A 20,362-nucleotide genomic window follows, 5' to 3' on the forward strand; every position below is an offset into this window, starting at 1 on the left:
CACATGTGGTATTGCCGTACTCGGGAGTAATAGCAGAATGTGTTTTGGGGTGTAATTTGTGGTATGCATATGCTGTGTGTGGGAAATAAACTGATAATATGACAATTTTGTGAGATTTTCGGGTCCACATTTCACCCAACACCCACAGCACTGAAGATCTCATGGAAACTCAACTGTCCAGATCTCGCAGACATAGGTCGCCATCCACTTTCAGACCACTTGGGGGACACCGACCCCGCCACCCACCGACGAGCCCGACTTCGGCCCCGCTACCTCACAGAGCACACAGGGACCGCTAGACCTGTCGCCTCACGAGAGCTCCGGGACACCCATGCGACGGTGGATTAGCCTACATGCTTCATACCCTGCCTAGTGCCGCTCTCCTTTCCTCTGCCGTGCATATGGACCATTTCCTTACTCACCTGCCTTGAAAGACTACAGACACTAGCTTCAATATCCCCGACTCCGGTTAACACATGATTTCTAACTGGAGCAGTCCTGGGCCTCCAATCCGTCAGACGAGAGAGCATTCAACGCATGCACTCGACTAGACACCATTCCTGCTCGGATCCCATATAGTTGTAGCCTTTTACTCTCTAACTGAACATTACCACAGCCGAATGAGCGCCCAGAAGGACCCGAGATACCTATCGGTAAAGTATACATCGAACAGAGCACTTGGTATATTTTAGTGACTGATCCGATCTTGTGCCCTGCTGCGACATTTATATTGGCAGTTACCTCTATGCCTTATATGAACTATTCTTCATATTGCAGACCTCATATCATCATAGAGGAGCTAGTAATTCTATATACTTTACTAAACATCATACTACCCTGAAAGCAGGAGCCCGCTCACTACCTTACAATATTGCAGGCATTGGGTGGTCAATTTATCAAGTGATACCCCCCTTACTAGCCTTATCCCTGATCCAGGATATACAGGAGCCATGATTTATATGATTTTTAGGCCCACCCAAACCTACCCCCCAGTACCCCCCTCTTACAAACCATCTGGGAATACCAGGTGCCGTAGGCTATTTCTTTAATATGTTGTTGACGTCGATGACCTGTTTTATTTTTTTGCTTGATTGCAGAGGTGACCATCTTGGCGTTTGTCAAGAGGGTTGAGAGTGGCCAGCAAGATTGCCTACAGCCACATCACCTTAAAAGCGCCCGATCTCGGATGCTAAGCAGGGTTGGGCCTGGTTAGTAGTGATGGACGAACTTCCGACGGGACGTTTCGCGAACGCGACCGATAGTTCGCGAACCATAACGTTCGCGGCAGGCCCCATTGACTTCAATGGGAGGAGAACTTTGCAAACCTACAGGTCAAATTTGCAGCCACAAAATAATTACTAGCTGTGCAAACATAGTCCCACCACATGGCCAATGACATAACACATGTATGAGGTGAATCTGGGATCGACAACTACAAGCATTCTTTTTTTATATGTGAAATTGTGACAATTCAGGACTGTGGAGCGCATGAAGGCAATGGAGGAGAAGGAAGGTCAGGGTAGGCAAAGAAGAGGGTGCAGGAGATGATCACCAGCAGCGTGACATACAGCAATGACACCTGCACCGTGATAGAGTGATCTGACACCAGCACCGTGATAGAGAGCACTGACATCAGCAGCGTGACATACAGAGCAATGACACCTGCACCGTGATAGAGTGATCTGACACCAGCACCGTGATAGAGAGCACTGACATCAGCAGCGTGACATACAGCAATGACACCTGCACCGTGATAGAGTGCGCTGACATCAGCAGCGTGACATAAAGCACTAACACCAGCACCGTGATATACAGCACTGACACCAGCACCGTGATATACAGCACTGACATCTGCACCGTAAGCAGCCCCAGGAGTAAGTCAGCATAGCACAGGGATGCTGGGAGCCCCTCATAATGAGCATAGCACAGGGATGGTGGGAGCCCCTCATAATAAGCATAGCACAGGGATGGTGGGAGACCCTCATAATATGCACAGCAGAGGTACAGCCCCAGGAGTAAGTCAGCATAGCACAGGGATGGTGGGAGCCCCTCATAATAAGCAGCCCCAGGAGGAAGTCAGCACAGCACAGGGATGATGGGAGCCCCTCATAATGAGCATAGCACAGGGATGGTGGGAGCCCCTCATAATATGCACAGCAGAGGTACAGCCCCAGGAGGAAGTCAGCATAGCACAGGGATGGTGGGAGCCCTTCATAATAAGCAGCCCCAGGAGGAAGTCAGCACAGCACAGGGATGGTGGGTGCCCCTCATAATGAGCAGCCCCAGGAGGAAGTCAGCATAGCACAGGGATGGTGGGAGCCCCTCATAATGTGCATAGCACAGGGATGGTGGGAGTCCCTCATAATGAGCATAGCACAGGGAGGGTGGGAGCCCCTCATAATATGCACAGCAGAGGTACAGCCCCAGGAGGAAGTCAGCACAGGGATGGTGGGAGCCCCTCATAATATGCACAGCAGAGGTACAGCCCCAGGAGGAAGTCAGCATAGCACAGGGATGGTGAGAGCCCCTCATAATAAGCAGCCCCAGGAGGAAGTCAGCACAGCACAGGGGTGGTGGGAGCCCCTCATAATAAGCATAGCACAGGGATGGCGGGGGCCCCTCATAATATGCACAGCAGAGGTACAGCCCCAGGAGGAAGTCAGCACAGCACAGGGATGGTGGGAGCCCCTCATAATATGCACAGCAGAGGTACGTTTTCCTGGTGCCACCATGTGATACAATAAATAGCTAAGACCAGGGTGAGTACTGCTTCAAAGAAAAAAATTGTATTCAAGGAAATGCGAGAGCTGCCTCAATCGCCCTTTCCCTAAATTCTACTGAAGTGAGTGCTCTGGGGGTGATGCAATGTGCTGGGTGTGATGCGTTTTGATGTGCTGGGGGAGATGCGATGAGCTGGGGCAGTGCGATGTGATGTGCTGGGGCGATGCGATTTGATGTGTTGCGAGTGATGTAATGTGCTTTGGGGCGATTCGATGTTCTGGTGAGATGCGATGCGATTGGGCGGTGGGATTCGATGTGTTGGGGCGAAGCGATTCGATGTGCCGATGCCATTCGATGTGCTGATGCGATTCGATATGTTGGGGTGATGCGATGTGCTTTGGGAGATGCGATGCACTGGGGGAGATGCCATTCGATGTGCTGGGGGAGATGGGTTTCGATGTGATGCCATGTGCTCGGGGCGATGCGATTGCCATTTCACCCTGAATGCGCCAGATATCGGTTGATCTCGGATGCTAAGCAGGGTCGGGCCTGGTTAATACCTGGATGGGAGACCGGCTGGGAATACCAGGTGCCGTAGGCTTTTTTTTAATATGTTGTTGGCATCGACGACCTGTTTTATTTTTCTGCTTCTTTGCTGAGGTGACCACCTTGGCGTTTGTCAAGAGGGTTGAGAGTAGCCAGCAAGATAGCCTATGGCCATATCACCATGAATGCGCCCAAACTAGTCTGATTTCAGATGATAAGCAGGGGCGGTCCTGGTTAGTACCTGGAGGGGAGAACGCTTGGGAGTACCAGGTGCCGTAGGCTTTTTTAAATATGTTGTTGTCGTCGACGTCCTGTTTAATTTTTCTGCTTGTTTGCCGAGGTGCCCATCTTGGCGTTTGTCAAGAGGGTTGAGAGTGGCCACCAAGCTCGCATACGGCCACATCACCCTGAATGCACTCAAGCTCATTTGATCTTGGATGCTAAGCAGGGTCGGGCCTGGTTAGTACCTGAATGGGAGACCGCATGGGAGCACCAGGTGCCATAGGCTTTTTTTTTAATATGTTGTTGGCGTAGATGTCCTGTTTTATTGTTCTGCTGGTTTGCCAAAGTGACCATCTTGGCGTTTGTCAGGAGTGTTGAGAGTGGCCAGCAAGATCACCTATGGCCACATCACCCTGAATGCGCTCGATCTCGTTTGACCTCGGATGCTAAGCAGGGTCGGGCCTGGTTAGTACCTGTATGGGAGACCACATGGGAATACCAGGTGCCGTAGTCTTTTTTTTTAATATGATGTTGGCATCGACGACCTGTTTTATTTTATTGCTTGTTTGCCGAAATAACCATCTTGGCGTTTGTCAAGAGGGTTGAGAGTGGCCAGCAAGATTGCCTACGGCCACATCACCCTGAATGTGCCTGATTTAGGATGTTAGGCAGGGTTGGGCCTGGTTAGTAACTGGATGGGAGACTGCTCGGGAGTACCAGGTGCTGTAGGCTTTTTTAATATGTTGTTGGCAACAACGAACTGTTTTATTTTTCTGCTTGTTTTCCGAGGTGACCATCTTGGCCTTTGTCAAGAGGATTGAGAGTGGTAAGGAAGATCGCTTATGGCCTCATCACCCTGAATGAGTCCGATCTCGTCTGATTTCAGATGCTAAGCATCTAGGTCGGCCTGGTTAGTAACTGAATGGGAGATCGCCTGGGAATATCAGGTACCGTAGGCTTTTTTTTAATATGTTGTTGGCATCGACGACCTGTTTTATTTTACTGCTTGTTTGCCGAGGTGACCATCTTGGCGTTTGTCAAGAGGGTTGAGAGTGGCCAGCAAGATTGCCTACGGCTTCATCTCCCTGAATGCGCCCGATCTCGTCTGATCTCAGATGCTAAGCAGTGTCGGGCCTGGTTAGTAGCTGGATGTGAGACCGCCTGGGAATACCAGGTGCTGTAGGCGTCTTTTTAATATGTTGCTGGCTTCGAGGACCTGTTTTATTTTTCTGCTTGTTTGCTGAGGTGACCATCTTGCCGTTTGTCAAGAGGGTTAAGAGTGGACTGAAAGATCATCTAAGGCCACATCACCATGAATGTGCCCTATCTTGGCTGATCTCGCATGCTAAGCAGGGTTGGCCTTGTTTAGTCCCTGGATGGGAGACCTTTGGGAATACCAGGTGCCGTAGGCTTTTTTTAAATATGTTGTTGGCATCGACGACCTGTTTTATTTTTCTGCTTGTTTGCCGAGGGGATCATCTTGGCTTTTGTCTAGAGGGTTGAGAGTGGCGATCAAAATTGCCTATGTTTATATCACCCTGAATGCGCCAGCTATCGTCTGATCTCGGATGCTAAGCAGGGTCGGGCCTGGTCAGTAACTGAATGGGAGACCGCCTGGGAATATCGGGTGCCGTAGGCTTTTTTTTAAATATGTTGTTGGCATCGATGACCTGTTTTATTTTACTGCTTGTTTGCCGAGGTGACCATCTTGGAGTTTGTCAAGAGGGTTGAGAGTGGCATGCAAGATCGCCTAATGCCACATCACCCTGAATGCGCCAGATATAGTTTGATCTCGGATGCTAAGCAGGGTCGGGCCTGGATAGTCCCTGGATGGGAGACCTTTGGAAATACCATGTGTCATAGGCTTTTTTTTAATATGTTGATGGCGTCGACGACCTGTTTTATTTTATTGCTTGTTTGCCGAGGTGACCATCTTGGCGTTTGCCGAGGTGACCATCTTGGCGTTTGCCAAGAGGGTTGAGAGTGGACAGCAAGACCTCTTACGGCCACATTACCCTTAATGTTTCCGATCTCGTCTGATCTTTGATGCTAAGCAGGTTTGGGCCTGGTTAGTACCTGGATGGGAGACCTCTTGGGAATACCACGTGCCGTAGGCTTTTTTTAATATGTTGTTGGCGTCGACGACCTGTTTTATTTTTCTGCTTGTTTGCCGAGGTTGATCATCTTGACGTTTGTCAAGAGGGTTGAGATTGGCCAGCAAGGTAGCCTATGGCCACATCACCCTGAATGCACCCGATCTTGTCTGATCTTGGATGCTAAGTGGGGACGGGCCTGGTTAGTACCTAGATGGGAGACCGTCAGGGAATAACAGGTGCTGTAGGCTTTTTTTAATATGTTGTTGGCGTCGACGACCTGTTTTATTTTTCTGCTTGTTTGCCGAGGTGACCATCTTGGCCTTTGTCAAGAGGGTTGAGAGTGGTCATCACCCTGAATGTGCCCAATCTCCTCTGATCTCGGATGCTAAGCAGGTTTGGGCCTGGTTAGTACCTGGATGGGAGACCTTCTGGGAATACCAGGTGCCGTAGGCTTTATTTTAATATGTTGTTGGCGTGGACGACCTGTTTTAATTAAGCCTCTAGTCTGGTTGCTAGGTTTACAAAAAGTTGTCACTAAATGATATATTGCTCACAAATACCATAGTTATATGTGGAATTGCACCCCAAAATATATTCTGCTGCTTCACCTGAGTACAGGGATACCACATATGTGGGACTTTTTGGGAGTCTAGCCGCGTACGGCACCCCGAAATCCAATCACTGCCTTCAGTGCAATCACTGCCTTCAGGATTTCTAAGGGTGCAAATTTTTGATTTCACTCCTCACTACCTATCACAGTTTCGAAGGCCATAAAATGCCAAAACAACACAAAACCCCCCCAAATGACCCAATTTTGGAAAGTAGACACCCCAAGGAAATTGCTGAGGGAATGTTGAGTCCATTGAATATTTTTTTTTGTCCCAAGTGATTGAATAATGATACAAAAAAAAAGTTTACAAAAAGTTGTCACTAAATGATATATTGCTCACACATGCCATAGTTATATGTAGAATTGCACCCCAAATATATATTCTGCTGCTTCTCCTGAGTATGGGGATACCACATATGTGGGACTTTTTGGAAGCCTAGCCACGTATGGGACCCTGAAAACCAAGCACTGCCTTCCGGATTTAAATATAAAACGCTACCAAAAAAACTGTTAGCAATCGCAGGGATCATGCCTGACTCTGCGAACGCTGCAGTTATGTATTTAGTGTTTTGTAAGTGACAGTGATCGATCAAAACTGCACTTGGGTGGGCTGGGCGGAGGGGAAAAACGCAGGTGCTTGCAGGTATCTGGGCTGATCCCGCTAACAATGCGTTTTTTTGGAACCCTAAACTGCTGGGGACGTTAGTATAGATCTGATCAGTCAGATATTGATCTGTTCAGATTCTATACCACTAGGGGAGGTTTATGCTTTGCGCGTGGGTGTTAGCAGTACTGGCACTAACCTAGCGCTGCCTTGGGCGACGAAGACCCTGACCCTAAAACCTAATTGAAATCACCCGCCGGGTGATCAGGGGCTTAAACCTTTATTGGGTAATAAATGGTGGGTGCCCTGATGCTATAAAAAGCAAACTAACTAACCAGAGTCACCCATAACACTTATATGGTGATCACTGGTGAAAGGGTTAACTAGGGGCAATCAGGGGGTTAAAATCTTTAGTAGGTAGTATTTGGGGGTCCCTGGCGCTAAATAAAAACCTGACGGGGAACCTAAATAACTAACTGGCTAACCAGCGTCACCAGTGACACTTATACGGTGATCGCTGGTGAAAGGGTTAACTAGGGGCAATCAGGGGGTTAAAACCATTATTGGGTAGTATATCGGGGTACCTAGCGCTATAAAAACCTGGCGGTGAACCTAAAAAAAATAACTAGCTACTTAGCGGCACCAGTGACACTAATGCAGCGATCAGAAAAACGATTGCTTAGTGACACTGGCAAAAGGGGGTGAAAGGGTTAACTCTAGGGGCAATCAGGGGGTTAAACCTTTATTGGGGGGTAGGGGGCTACCCCGGACCTAACATTAACTGCCCTGACAGCTTTTACTGTCACAACTCACACTAAATGCAGTGATCGATAAATAAATGATCACTGCAATCAGTGACACTGTGACTGGGAGGGGGAGGGGGGGTTTGTGTGTCTATGTGTGCCTACATGTCAGTGTAGTGTTGGTGCACACTTACTTTCACTGTTCTCCTCGTAGTCCGGTCAATAAGACCGCCCCGAGGAGAATGACATCACTTCCTCCCTGCCTGTGTTTACTATACACAGCGGGGGAAGCTTCTCATTCGCCAGGAGCGATCGAGATGGGATGGCCAGAAACCAACGGCCATCCGCTCCTCCCGGATGGCTCCTGAAGCGAAACGGACCACCGCATCCAGCGGGAGGGGGGTCCGATCGGACCCCCCACCCGCTGGAAGGCAAGCACGTACATGTACGTGCTTTCATAGTTTCATAGTTAGTTAGGTTGAAAAAAGACACCAGTCCATCCAGTTCAACCTGAGTGAGTGTCTACAATTGTCCCTATTCCTGTACATTGCACACTCACATTGGTCCCTACCCTCAAGGAGCCCACAATCCAAGGTCCCTATGCATATACTAGGGCCAATTTTGAACAGAGGCCAATTAACCTACCTGCATGTCTTTGGATTGTGGGAGGAAACCGGAGTACCCAGAGGAAACCCACACAGGCACAAGGAGAACATGCAAACTCCAGGCAGGTAGTGTTGTGGTTGGGATTTGAACCAGTGACCCTTCTTACTGCTAGGTGGGAGTGCTAACCACTACACCACTGTGCTGCCCTTGTGCCTGTTGGTGCCACTGCACCGACATACATTGCCATGCGGCGGTCCTTAAGTGCTTAAGGATGATAAAATAAATTGTCTAACATGCTATAGAAGCAGTGTCAGAGTTATGAGCTTTAATCATAACTCATTGCTTGGGTTCATCACTGAATTTTGTGGACCCAAAAATATTGCTTGACTGCGTTAGGAATGAAAAAGTATATAGCTCAATCAACTGCCTGAGTTATGAGCTTTAATCAGAACTCATTGCTTGGGTTTACCCACTGAATTTTGTGGACCCAAAAATGTTGCTGGATGGAGTTAGGAATAAGAAAGAGAGCAGGGATTTCAGTCTGATCCCTCTTGGGAAAGTCTACAGAGAGCCCCCGCTCTCTGGAAGTAAAGGGCGGCTGTTGGAAGACCATCTTACATTTCAATTGTAAGCTATAATTAAGCCTCTAGTCTGGTTGCTAGGTTGTTCTGAAGTAGAAGGCTGAGGGACTGGGTCAATCTCAGTTCGTGCTGGACTGGCGGAAGAGTGCTCATTCCTCTGAGAAGGCCGGGCTAGATCTGATTCAGTCTCTCTCTCTCTCTTCCAACTGCTTCTAGGGCAACATGGCAGGCAGTCCAAATGTTTGGTTATGGCCTATGAAGTGAATGGCAGATCCTATTCTAACTGTTTATCCTTTCTTCCTGGGAATTCGGTGTTTTGATCTTGGAATGGTTCTTAGCTTTTCTTGGTTAGAGTATGAGTATGGTGCATACTACAGCCAACAAACTTTGGCCAGGCCAAAATCAACGTGCCCTATTCTTGGTTCAGACTTTAGGGACTGGGTCAAGATGTCTTCTCCCCATAGGGGAAAAGGTATGACACATGCCATTCCCACACAAATAGGTTTAAACGTCCATAATTTAAACCATATGAAAGTTTTCAATGAAAACTATTCATTAATGTCCATGTATAGTGTAGCCAGTAGCAAGCAAAAACAGAGTAGGGTTCAGGCACAATGCACGTAGATATCACTTGCTTCCCATTTGCTAGAGCAGGATTTAGACAGGACCCCCTCCCAAGCCCACTGTAGCATTCTGTGTAAGTTATGGATGGCCTCACAATGTAATATTGGATTACAATTGGAACATTACAAAAAGCACCTTCATCCTAAAATAAGTATGAGATAAATTGTTGAGAAAATCTGGTCCCCAACCAGAGATGTCAACCAAAAAGAAAGAGCGAGGGGACTATTACGGTGCAGTTCACAAAATATAAAACATTGAAAAAAACAGACATAAAAAAATTATATCAATTTATTTAAATAAAAACATTTGACAGTACAAATGATCCACAAATGGTGTAAGAAATGACGTATTTCGACTAGTTTCGCTTTTTCAGCTTCCTCGGGAAATACATATGTCTAAAAATATATGTAAAAATCACAATTAGATATGTGGTTAATAGTAATATGTAATAATAGTAGTACATATTACTATTAACCACATATCTAATTGTGATTTTTACATATATTTTTAGACATATGTATTTCCCGAGGAAGCTGAAAAAGCGAAACTAGTCGAAATACGTCATTTCTTACACCATTTGTGGATCATTTGTACTGTCAAATGTTTTTATTTAAATAAATTGATATAATTTTTTTTATGTCTGTTTTTTTCAATGTTTTATATTTTGTGAACTGCACCGTAATAGTCCCCTCGCTCTTTCTTTTTGGTTGACATCTCTGGTTGGGGACCAGATTTTCTCAACAATTTATCCCACTGTAGCATTGTTTGTATATAATGCTGTTAACTACCCGTTTGCTGCTCATTAGTATGCCCACCTTGGAGCAGTGTAGAATGCATTGCCAGTGATTTCCCCTTGCGCATATGCTCTGTGGTCCCAACAGAGCACATTTCATAGGCAATGTAAATAGTAAATTGCTGCTCTACTAGAGCCGACCTTTGGTTTATATGAAATTCAAATGATGTGTTGTGCAATCAAGCCCACTGAAGCATTGTTTGTTTACAATGCCATTCATTCCCCTCCACTACACATTTATATGCCCAACTTGGAGCAGTGTAGAATGCATTGCAAATGATTTCACCTTGCGCATATGCTTTTTGTGGTCCCAACAAAGCAGCATTCATAAGCAATGCAGATAGTGATTGGCTGCTCTAGGGGAGCCAGTTATATGAAATGCAAATGATGTGTTGCACAATCAAGCCCACTGTAGCATTGGTTTTATACAATGCCATTAATTTTGGCCTTTGCTGCTGATTCATACCCAGTCTGGCGCAGCATAGAATGTATTGCGACTGATTTCCCATTTCAGGCTCTCTGTGGTCCCAACAGAGCAGTTTTCAGATGCAATGCACATAGATTTCTTGCTGCCCATTTGTTGCAGCTAGGCTTTCGACAGGACCCCCTCCCAAGCCCACGGTAGCATTGTTTGTATACAATGCCATTAATTTGCCCTTTGCTGCTGATTCATGCCCAGCCTGGCACAGCATAGAAATGCATTGTGATTGATTTCCCATTGGTTTCCAGCTCTTTGTGGTCCCAACAGAGCAGTATTCAGACACAATGCACATCATTGATTTATTTTTATTTTATGTTAGGCTTTAGTGCGGTTATTAGTTAGCATTAGAACCATATTGTTTAATGTGAAAATTATGTATATTTTTTACTGCTGAATGCTTTATTTTTTTAGAAGCCAGGAAAGCATTTTATTGTTTTAAAATGCCTAGCTTGTCAATATTACAATTGAGTGCAGTGTGTTTTAAAGGTTGTTAATGCAATAATTGGGGCCTAAAGCCCCATATCACCCTCCTTGTGTTTTTTAATGTTACCAATATCTCGTTGCAGATGACTGGAATGAGCACAAGATGTATGTGTGAAATGCGTCCACATGACCATAGTTTGGTGTCTTTGGTGTTATCTTTGTGAAACAATATAAAAGGCAATCGGAAGTTCTGGATCTGCAGTCATTTCTTTCTTCCTTCTGACTGGAATGATCCAGTATGACTGGGCTGCTGTTCGATCTAAAGTAAGTGAAGGGTACACATTTTTTCTTAATTTTATACATTTATTTTTCTTTAAAGATGCATTTAGCCTTTAACTCCAGGGCACGTTCATCCCATTGGTGGTCAATGGGCAGCATGTCTCCACTTGGTGGTCAATGATGGGCAGCATGTCTCCCCTTGGTGATCAATGATGGGCAGCATGTCTCCCTTTGGTGTGTCAATGATGGTCAGAATGTCTCCCCTTGGTGGTCAATGATGGGCAGCACGTCTCCCCTTGGTGGTCAATGATGGGCAGCACGTCTCCCCTTGGTGCTCAGTGATGGGCAGCACGTCTCCCCTTGGTGGTCAATGAGGATTCACTATTGAGTTGGCCCACCCTTTTGCAGCTACAACAGCTTCAATTCTTCTGGGCAGGCTGACCACAAGGTTTAGGTGTGTGTCTTTGGGAATGTTTGACCATTCTTCCAGGAAGAGCATTTGTGAAGTCAGGCACTGATGTGGACGAGTAGGCTTGGCTCGGGATTCTCTGCTCTAATTCATCCCAAAGGTGTTCTATTGGGTTGAGGTCAAGAATCTGTCCAGCCCAGTAAAGCTCCTCCACCCCAAACTCGCTCATCCATGTCTTTTATGGATTATGCTTTGTACACTGGTGCACAGTCATGTTGGAACAGAAAGGGGCCTTCCTCAAACTTCCCACAAAGTTGAGAGTATGAAATTGTCCAACATTTCTTGGTATGCTGACACCTTAAGTGTTGCCTTCACTGGAATTTAGGGGCCAAGCCCAACCCCTGAAAAACAACACCACACCATAATCTCCCCTCCACCAAGTGATTTGGACCAGTGCACAAAGCAAGATCCATAAAGACATGGATGAGCGTGTTTGGGGTGGAGGAACGTGACTGGAATGCAGAGTCCTGACCTCAACCCAATAGAATACCTTGGGGGTGAAATAGAGTGAAGGCTGCGAGATGGGCCTTTCTCGTCCAACATCAGTGCCTGACCTCACAAATGTACTATTGGAAGAATGGTCAAATATTCCCATAGACACACTCCTAAACCTTGTAGACAGCCTTCCCAGAATAGTTGAAGCTGTTAGAACTGCAAAGAGTGTGCCAACTAAATATTGAACCCTATGGACGAAGACTGATATTCCATTAAAGTTTGTGTGTGTGTTCGTGTGTAAAGGCAGGTGTCCCAAAACTTTTGACAATATAGTGTATGTGTAAGGGGGCACTCTGCCACACTCTGATGCAAGGGGGCGATACTCGGCTATAAAGTGGGACTCTGATGTAAGGTGTTGTGGGTGATGCAATGGGCTTTGGGGAGATTCGATGTTCTGGGGAGATGCGATTGGGCGATGGGATTCGATGTGTTGGGGCGAAGCGATTCGATGTGCTGATGTGATTCGATGTGATGCGATGTGCTGCGATGTGCTGGGGCGATGCGATGTGATGTGCTGGGGGCGATTTGAAGTTCTGGGGATATGTGATACGATTGGGCGATGGGATTCTAGGTGTTGGGGTGAAGCGATTCGATGTGCTGATGCAATTCGATGTGTTGGGGGTGATGCAATGTGCTTTGGGCGATGCGATGTTCTGGGGGTGATTCGATGTTCGTGGGAGATGTGATTCGATGTGCTGGGGGAGATGCAATTCGATGTGCTGAGGGTGATGCGATTCGATGTGCTGGGGGAGATGCGATCCTATGTGCTGGGAGCAATGTGGTGCGATGTGATGGGGGCGATGCGATTTGATGTGATGTGCTGGGGTGATGCGATTCGATGTGTTGCGGGTGATGCAATGTACTTTGGGAGATGCGATGTGCTGGGGGTGATTCGATGTGCTGGGGAGATGTGATTTGATGTGCTGGGGGAGATGTGATTCGATGTGCTGGGGGAGATGCAATTCAATGTGATGCCAAGTGCTGGGGGGCGATGCGATGTGCTGGGGTGATGCGATTCGATGTGATGTGCTGGGGGCGATTCGATGTTCTGGGGAGATGTGATGCGATTGGGCAATGGGATTCGAGGTGTTGGGGTAAAGCGATTCGATGTGCTGATGCGATTCGATGTGTTGGGGGTGATGCAATGTGCTTTGGGCAATGCAATGTGCTTTGGGCGATGCGTTGTGCTGGGGGTGATTCAATGTGCTGGGGGAGTTGCAATTCGATGTGCTGGGGGAGATGCGATTCTATGTGCTGGGGGAGATGCGATTCTATGTGCTGGGGGCAATGTGATGTAATATGCTGGGGCGATGCGATGTGCTGGGGCGATGTGATTTGATGTGATGTGCTGTGGGCGATACGATTCGATGTGTTGCGGGTGATGAAATGTGCTTTGGGGAGAGTCGATGTTCTGGGGAGATGCGATGCGATTGGGCGATGGGATTCGATGTGTTGGGGCGAAGCGATTCGATGTGCTGATGTGATTCGATGTTTTGGGGGTGATGCAATGTGCTTTGGGCGATGCGATGTGCTGGGGAGATGTGATTCGATGTGCTGGGGCCAATGTGATGTGCTGGGGGCGAATCGATGTGCTGGGGTGATGCAATGTGCTGGGGGTTATGCGATTCGATGTTCTGGGGAGATGCGATTCGATGTGCTGGGGCGATGCGATGTGCTTGGGTGATGTGTTTTGATGCGATGTGGTGGGGCAAAGCGATTTGATGTGCTGATGTGATTCGATGTGTTGGGGGTGATGCAATGTGCTTTGGGCGATATGATGCGCTGGGGCGATTCGATGTGCTGGGGGAGATGCAATGTGCTAGGGGAGATGCGAATTGATTTGCTGGGGAGATGTGATGTGCTGGGGGCGATGAGATGTGCTGGGGCTATGCGATTCGATGTGCTGATGCAATTCGAAGTGTTGGGGGTGATACAATGTGCTGGGGTGATGCGATTCAATGTTCTGGGTGAGATGAAATTCGATGTGCTGGGGCGATTCAATGCGATGTGCTTGGGTGATGCGATTCGATGCGATGGGTGATGCGATTTGATGTGCTGGGGCGATGCGATGTGCTTGGGCAATGCGTTTTGATGCTATGTGGTGGGGCAAAGCGATTTGATGTGCTGATGCGATTCGATGTGCTGGGAGATGCGATTCGATTTGCTGGGGCGATGCGATGTGCTGGGGCAATGCGATTCGATGTGATGATGCAATTCGAAGTGTTGGGGGTGATGCAATGTGCTGGGGTGATGTGATTCGATGTTCTGGGGGAGATGCGATTCGATGTGCTGGGGCGATTCAATGTGATGTGCTTGGGTGATGTGATTCGATGCGATGTTTTGGGGGCGGCGCGATTCGATGTTCTGATGCGATTTGATGTGTTGGGGTGATGCAATGTGCTTTGGCCGATGCAATTTGCTGGGGGCGATTCAATGTGCTGGGGGAGATGGGATTCGATGTTCTGGGGAGATGCGATTCGGTGTGCTTTGGGCATTTCGATGCGCTGGGGGTGATGCAATGTGTTGGGGGAGATGCAATGTGATGGGGGAGATGCGATTCGATTTGCTGGGGCGATGAGATGTGCTAGGGTGATGCGATTCGATGTACTGATACAATTCGAAGTGTTGGGGGTGATGCAATGTGCTGGTGGTGATGCGATTCGATGTTCTGGGGGAGATGCAATGCGATGTGCTTGGGTGTTGCGATTTGCTGCGATCTGTTGGGGGCGACGCGATTCGATGTTCTGATGCGATTTGATGTGTCGGGGTGATGCAATGTGCTTTGGGCGATGCGATGAGAAGTGTTGGGGGAGATGCGATTCGATGTGCTGGGGGCGTTGTGATGCAATGTGCTGGGGCATTGCAATTTTACGGGGAGGGGGGTGATGCGATGTGCTGGGGGAATATTTTCTTATTTTTAACCCGATTATCTATGTAACATAGAGAATGTTGTTTGTGCAAATAGTTGTAAATAAGCAGTTTTTTTAAATACTCCCACCATCCCATCTAAGGCCCCATTCACACATGCGGTACATTTTGTGTGTATTTCATCCATCCGTTTGCGGATGAAGTAGGGACATACATGCATTCCTATGGGATAGCGGGAGTCGGCGGATGAACATCCGCAAACACCCAATATTGTCCGCCTCCGCAATTGTCCGATTCTGCAGATGGAGGAAAATCCTATTTTTCTATCCGTCTGCAGAGCGGATCGGATGAACACGGACAGACGATCCCCCATAGAGGAGAGCGGAGAGCTGACAGGGCGGTCCATGCACAGTGTGCTGGGACCGCCCTGTTATCCTCCGGCTCAGCGGGGACAACAGAGCGATCCCCGCTGAGCAAGCGGATCATCACGGGGCGGATCATTACTGATCCATCCCGTGTGAAAGGGGCCTAACACCAAAACACAAGTACAATTTTTCAAAATTAATATGCACAGTTTGAACTTCATAAAGTCGTCTTCAATACGTCTAGATGCATAAATGAATTGTGTTGCTAACATTATTATTTTTTTAATTATTTTTTTTTCTTTTTAAATGAAAAGCTGTACAGAAAAAAGTATCAGCTGAGTGTAGATATGTGTGTGTGTATATGTACAGAACACGATATATATATAGTGTGTGTGTGTGTTTCTTGAATAATATTTCTTGTACATGCAGTATATTTACTGGTTCCTGGAGGGAGAAGGGGTTTGCATAGATATGGGTGGCAACTTCCTCTAACACTGCTGTTGCCATGGAAACCTGACCTGAAACTTATTACACTGCTTGTGCAGCATTGAGCATGTGCGAGATCTGCAAGGCTGAAATCCAGGAAGAAATACGGTCTGGCTTCAGATGCCCACACTTAAGATGGCCACAGTCTGCTGCTAGTTTATAAACTTTCAAAATGCTGTAATCTAACAAAACGGACCTTAGTTTACAGACCAACTTTACTCAATACATTAAGCTTGTGTATTATAGGGGTATTTTTATTTAAAAAGTGTAATTTTGGCCTGAGCACCACTTTAACCACTTGCTTACTGGGCACTTAAACCCCCCTCCTGCCCAGACCAATTTTCAGCTTTCAGCGCTGATGCACTTTGAATGACAATTGCGCGGTCATACAACACCGTACCCAAATGGAATTTTTATCATTTTTTTCCCACAAATAGAGCTTTCTTTTGGTGGTATTTAATTACAGCTGGGAGTTTTATTTTTTGCTAAACAAACAAAAAAAGATGCAAAAAAATAAAAAAATCATGTTTAATAGTTTGTTATAAAATTTTGCAAACAGGTCATTTTTCTCCTTCATTGAAGTGCACTGATGAGGCGGCACTGGTGGGCACTGATAGGCATAGTTAAGGCGACACTAATAGGCACAGATAAAGTGGCACCGATAGGCACAGATAAAGTGGCACCGATAGGCACAGATAAGGCAGTACTGATGGGCACAGATAAGGCGGCACTGATGGGCAAAGATGGGCACAGATAAGATGACACGGATGGGTGGCACTAATAGGTACCACTGATAGATGGGTCTGATGGGCACTGATAGGTGGCACTGATAGGTGGCTCTGATAGGTGGCATTGCTGGGCACTGATGTGCGGCACTGATGGGCACTGGTAGATGACACTGATGGGCACGGATATGTGGCACTGGGGTGCAGCACCGTTGTTGAGGCAGATTGTGGGCACTGATGGGTGGCACTGTGGGTACTGATGTGTGGCACGGTGGGCACTGATGTGTGGCACTGTTGGCACTGCTGGGTGGCACTGTGGGCACTGCTGGGTGGCACTATGGGCACTGCTGGGTGGCACTGATAGAGGGCCCCTTTTTTTATTACAGAGGTGGCACTGGCAGGGGGCAGGTGGGTACTGGTAAGCTGGCCGTGATCGGGACTGATGTCCCAATCACGGCCACCGGTGATCGGCTCTTTTTTTTCTCCTCGCGCTGTCAGCGCGAGGAAGAAAAATAGCCGATTACCGGCTCCATTGTATCACATGATCAGCTGTCATTGGCTGACAGCTGATCACGTGGTAAGGGGTCGGGATCGACCCCTTGCTCGGATCCGTGATCAGGCGAGTCTTGTAGACTCGCCGATCACAGAGCGCGCCGCATGCGCCCCTCAGGCTGCTCGTGCACGGGACGACGTCAATAGACGTCGTCCCAGCAAAGGAGGTCCACGCTGTAGCCGTCATTTAGCTATAGCGCGGGTCTCTACTGGTTAAACTGAGCCACAGATCTAAACCATTGTGCAGAAACTCCAAAACTACTGAGGTGGACGGAGTGGTGGGGTCCCACTGCTTACTTTCTGCAAATGTTTTAAATGTATTCCATATTTTAGAATAGATAAAGTTCGTGGAAGGTTTCCTAGCCTTTAGGAGAGTAGAAATCACCCCCACTGAGAATCCTAATGACTGGAAATTCTGCCGCTCAAGATCCAAAGCTGTAGATTCAGTTTGTGAGGAGCTGGGTGCACCAATTTCCCCTGTGAGAGAAGCTCCGGGAACACTGGGATCTTGAACGGCAGGGCATACGCTGAGGTTCACTGCCCAAGGGAACCACGGCCTCTTCGGCCAGTACGGCAGAATAGCTATCACTCTGACTGGCTCCATTGATAATCTGATTAAAAACTTTGCGATCAAGGGTCTGGGGGGAAACGCATATGCGGTCTCGCATCGCCACGGACTTGAGAGGGCATCTACTGCTTCTGCACGGGGATGAGGCAGACGGGATGGAAATCTCGGCAGCTTCGCATTCATTGGAGAAGCAAAGAGATCTATTTCTGGTGGCTTCTGCAGACTCATGATCCAACTGAAGTCTGATGGGTGCACTGCCCACTCGTTGCTGTCTGGAAAACAACGTGATAGGCGATCCGCCTGCTGGTTCAAACGGCCCGGAAGGTAAACTGCCTTTAAATCCAACAAATGTATTTCCGCCCATAACATAATGGGCTCTACTTCCTTTAATAATGTGATGCTGTGCGTTCACCCCTGCCGTTATATATATGAAACTGCTGCTCCGTGGTCTAGCCGCACTAGCACTTGTTTCTGCCGTAGATGTTCTTTCAGACTCAGCAGAGCTAAGTACACTGCTCGCAGCTCTAAGACGTTGGAGACTACTACGTCCCATTTCCCTTGCACTGCCAGGTGATCTCAGTGTGCTCCCCACCCTTTCGAACTTGCGTCGGTGGTAAGAATGGTCCAGGAAGGGCATTGCAGGAGCCGAGGCTTTGAAATTAGGTCTTCCTTCGACCCCCAGAGGAGACTTCTCTTTATAGAAGCTGAAATTGATATCCTCTGACATAGGAACTTCTTCCTCCACTGCGTCAAAAAGCCCCATTTAAAAGTCCTCAGATGCCAATGAGCCCAAGGTAACATTGGAAGGCAAGCCGCCATGGTCCCGATTAAACTCAAGCAATTCGAGGCTGACAGGTGGGAGAGAGATCTGACGTGGACCATCTTCTGAACAATCGCCTTCACCTTCTGGGGAGGGAGGCGCACTGTACCAGCCTTGGTGTTGAATAGAGCACCCAGGTAAATCATCACCTGAGTTGGGGTTAGGAGGCTCTTCTCTGTATTTACTAACCACCCAAACTCTCTCAGAGTCCTCAGAAGAATCTCCTTGTGGTCCCCGTAGCTGGGCTTGATCGGACGCTAGCAGTAGAATGTCATCCAAAAAGTGAAAGACTCGAAGGTGCCAGGGCTGAAATTAGAACTTTTGAGAATATCCTTGGTGATGTGCATAGGCCAAAAGGCAGGCATTGAAACTGGAGATGTGTTGAGCCTATTGCCACTCTCAAAAATCTTTGGAACGCTGGTAACACGGGAACATGGAAATAAGCATCTTGCGAGTCTACCTATACCATCCAGTCTCCTGGTTGGACCATCTGGATGATCGTCTGCAAGAATTCCATCTTGAACGAGTCGAGCTGTATGAAACGATTTAACCTCTTCAGATCCACCACTGGTCTCCACTCTTCACTCTTCTTGGGGATGAGGAAGAGAGGAGAATAGAATCCCATGAATCTCTCGGAGGGAGGGACCGGTAAAACTGCCTGTTGTACTACAAGAAGGTGAAGATATTTCTGCAGAGCTTCCGCTTTTTGCTGTGAAGTTGGACTTTTTGTTAGAACTAACGAGTCCTGTGGGGGCACATCTTGGAAGGTCCAAAAATGGGTAAAACGGACTGTAGAAACCACCCACGGATCTTCGCAACGACTGCCCAATACCTCCGCAAACCTCTTCAACCTGGCTGCAGTGGCCTTTTGTCAAATGGACTTTGTCCCCTCCTGATTATTGGAGAGGCTTCTCTATTTGCCTTTAGAAACGTGGCCTGAGTACTCCTCCAATTCTTTTTGGGGTCTCTGCCTTGTCTAAAGTTGGAGAAATTCCTATTCCTGGAAGCTTGGAATTTTGTTGATACCATGTGTGAATGCCTCACCCTTCTATCCTGGGGAAGTAGCCCCAACTTCCCTCCTGTCACTAATCCATAAAAGACATGGATGAGCGAGTTTGGGATGGAGGAGCTTTACTGGGCTGGACAGATTCTTGACCTCAACCCAATAGAACACCTTTGGGATGAATTAGAGCAGAGAATCCCGAGCCAAGCCTACTCGTCCACATCAGTGCCTGACTTCACAAATGCTCTCCCTGGAAGAATGGTCAAACATTCCCAAAGACACACACCTAAACCTTGTGGTCAGCCTGCCCAGAAGAATTGAAGCTGTTGTAGCTGCAAAAGGGTGGGCCAACTCAATAGTGAATCTTCATTGACCACCAAGGGGAGACGTGCTGCCCATCATTGAGCACCAAGGGGAGACGTGCTGCCCATCATTGACCACCAAGGGGAGACATGCTGCCCATCATTGACCACCAAGGGGAGACGTGCTGCCTATCATTGACCACCAAGGGGAGACGTGCTGCCCATCATTGACCACCAAGGGGAGACATGCTGCCCATTGACCACCAAGGGGAGACATGCTGCCCATCATTGACCACCAAGGGGAGACATGCTGCCCATTGACCACCAAGGGGAGACATGCTGCCCATTGACCACCAAGGGGAGACATGCTGCCCATTGAC

The 20,362-nt window shown here is 47.8% G+C and overlaps 7 pseudogenes; all 7 read left to right on the forward strand.

Annotated features, from left to right (window-relative positions):
• The first annotated feature begins 3,656 nt into the window (after positions 1–3,656).
• LOC143959232 (5S ribosomal RNA) lies at positions 3,657–3,775 on the forward strand (annotated as a pseudogene).
• Positions 3,776–3,884: 109 nt separating this feature from the next.
• LOC143959226 (5S ribosomal RNA) lies at positions 3,885–4,003 on the forward strand (annotated as a pseudogene).
• Positions 4,004–4,556: 553 nt separating this feature from the next.
• LOC143959134 (5S ribosomal RNA) lies at positions 4,557–4,675 on the forward strand (annotated as a pseudogene).
• Positions 4,676–5,009: 334 nt separating this feature from the next.
• On the forward strand, positions 5,010–5,128 carry LOC143959209 (5S ribosomal RNA; annotated as a pseudogene).
• Positions 5,129–5,487: 359 nt separating this feature from the next.
• Positions 5,488–5,606, forward strand: LOC143959191 (5S ribosomal RNA; annotated as a pseudogene).
• Positions 5,607–5,714: 108 nt separating this feature from the next.
• Positions 5,715–5,833, forward strand: LOC143959237 (5S ribosomal RNA; annotated as a pseudogene).
• Positions 5,834–5,921: 88 nt separating this feature from the next.
• On the forward strand, positions 5,922–6,038 carry LOC143959198 (5S ribosomal RNA; annotated as a pseudogene).
• Positions 6,039–20,362: the final 14,324 nt, after the last annotated feature.

The sequence above is a fragment of the Lithobates pipiens genome, unplaced genomic scaffold, assembly GCF_037356315.1.
Source record: "Lithobates pipiens isolate NorthernLeopardFrog02 unplaced genomic scaffold, aLitPip1_a1.2 Scaffold_67, whole genome shotgun sequence".
In the NCBI taxonomy this organism is placed as follows: domain Eukaryota; kingdom Metazoa; phylum Chordata; class Amphibia; order Anura; family Ranidae; genus Lithobates; species Lithobates pipiens.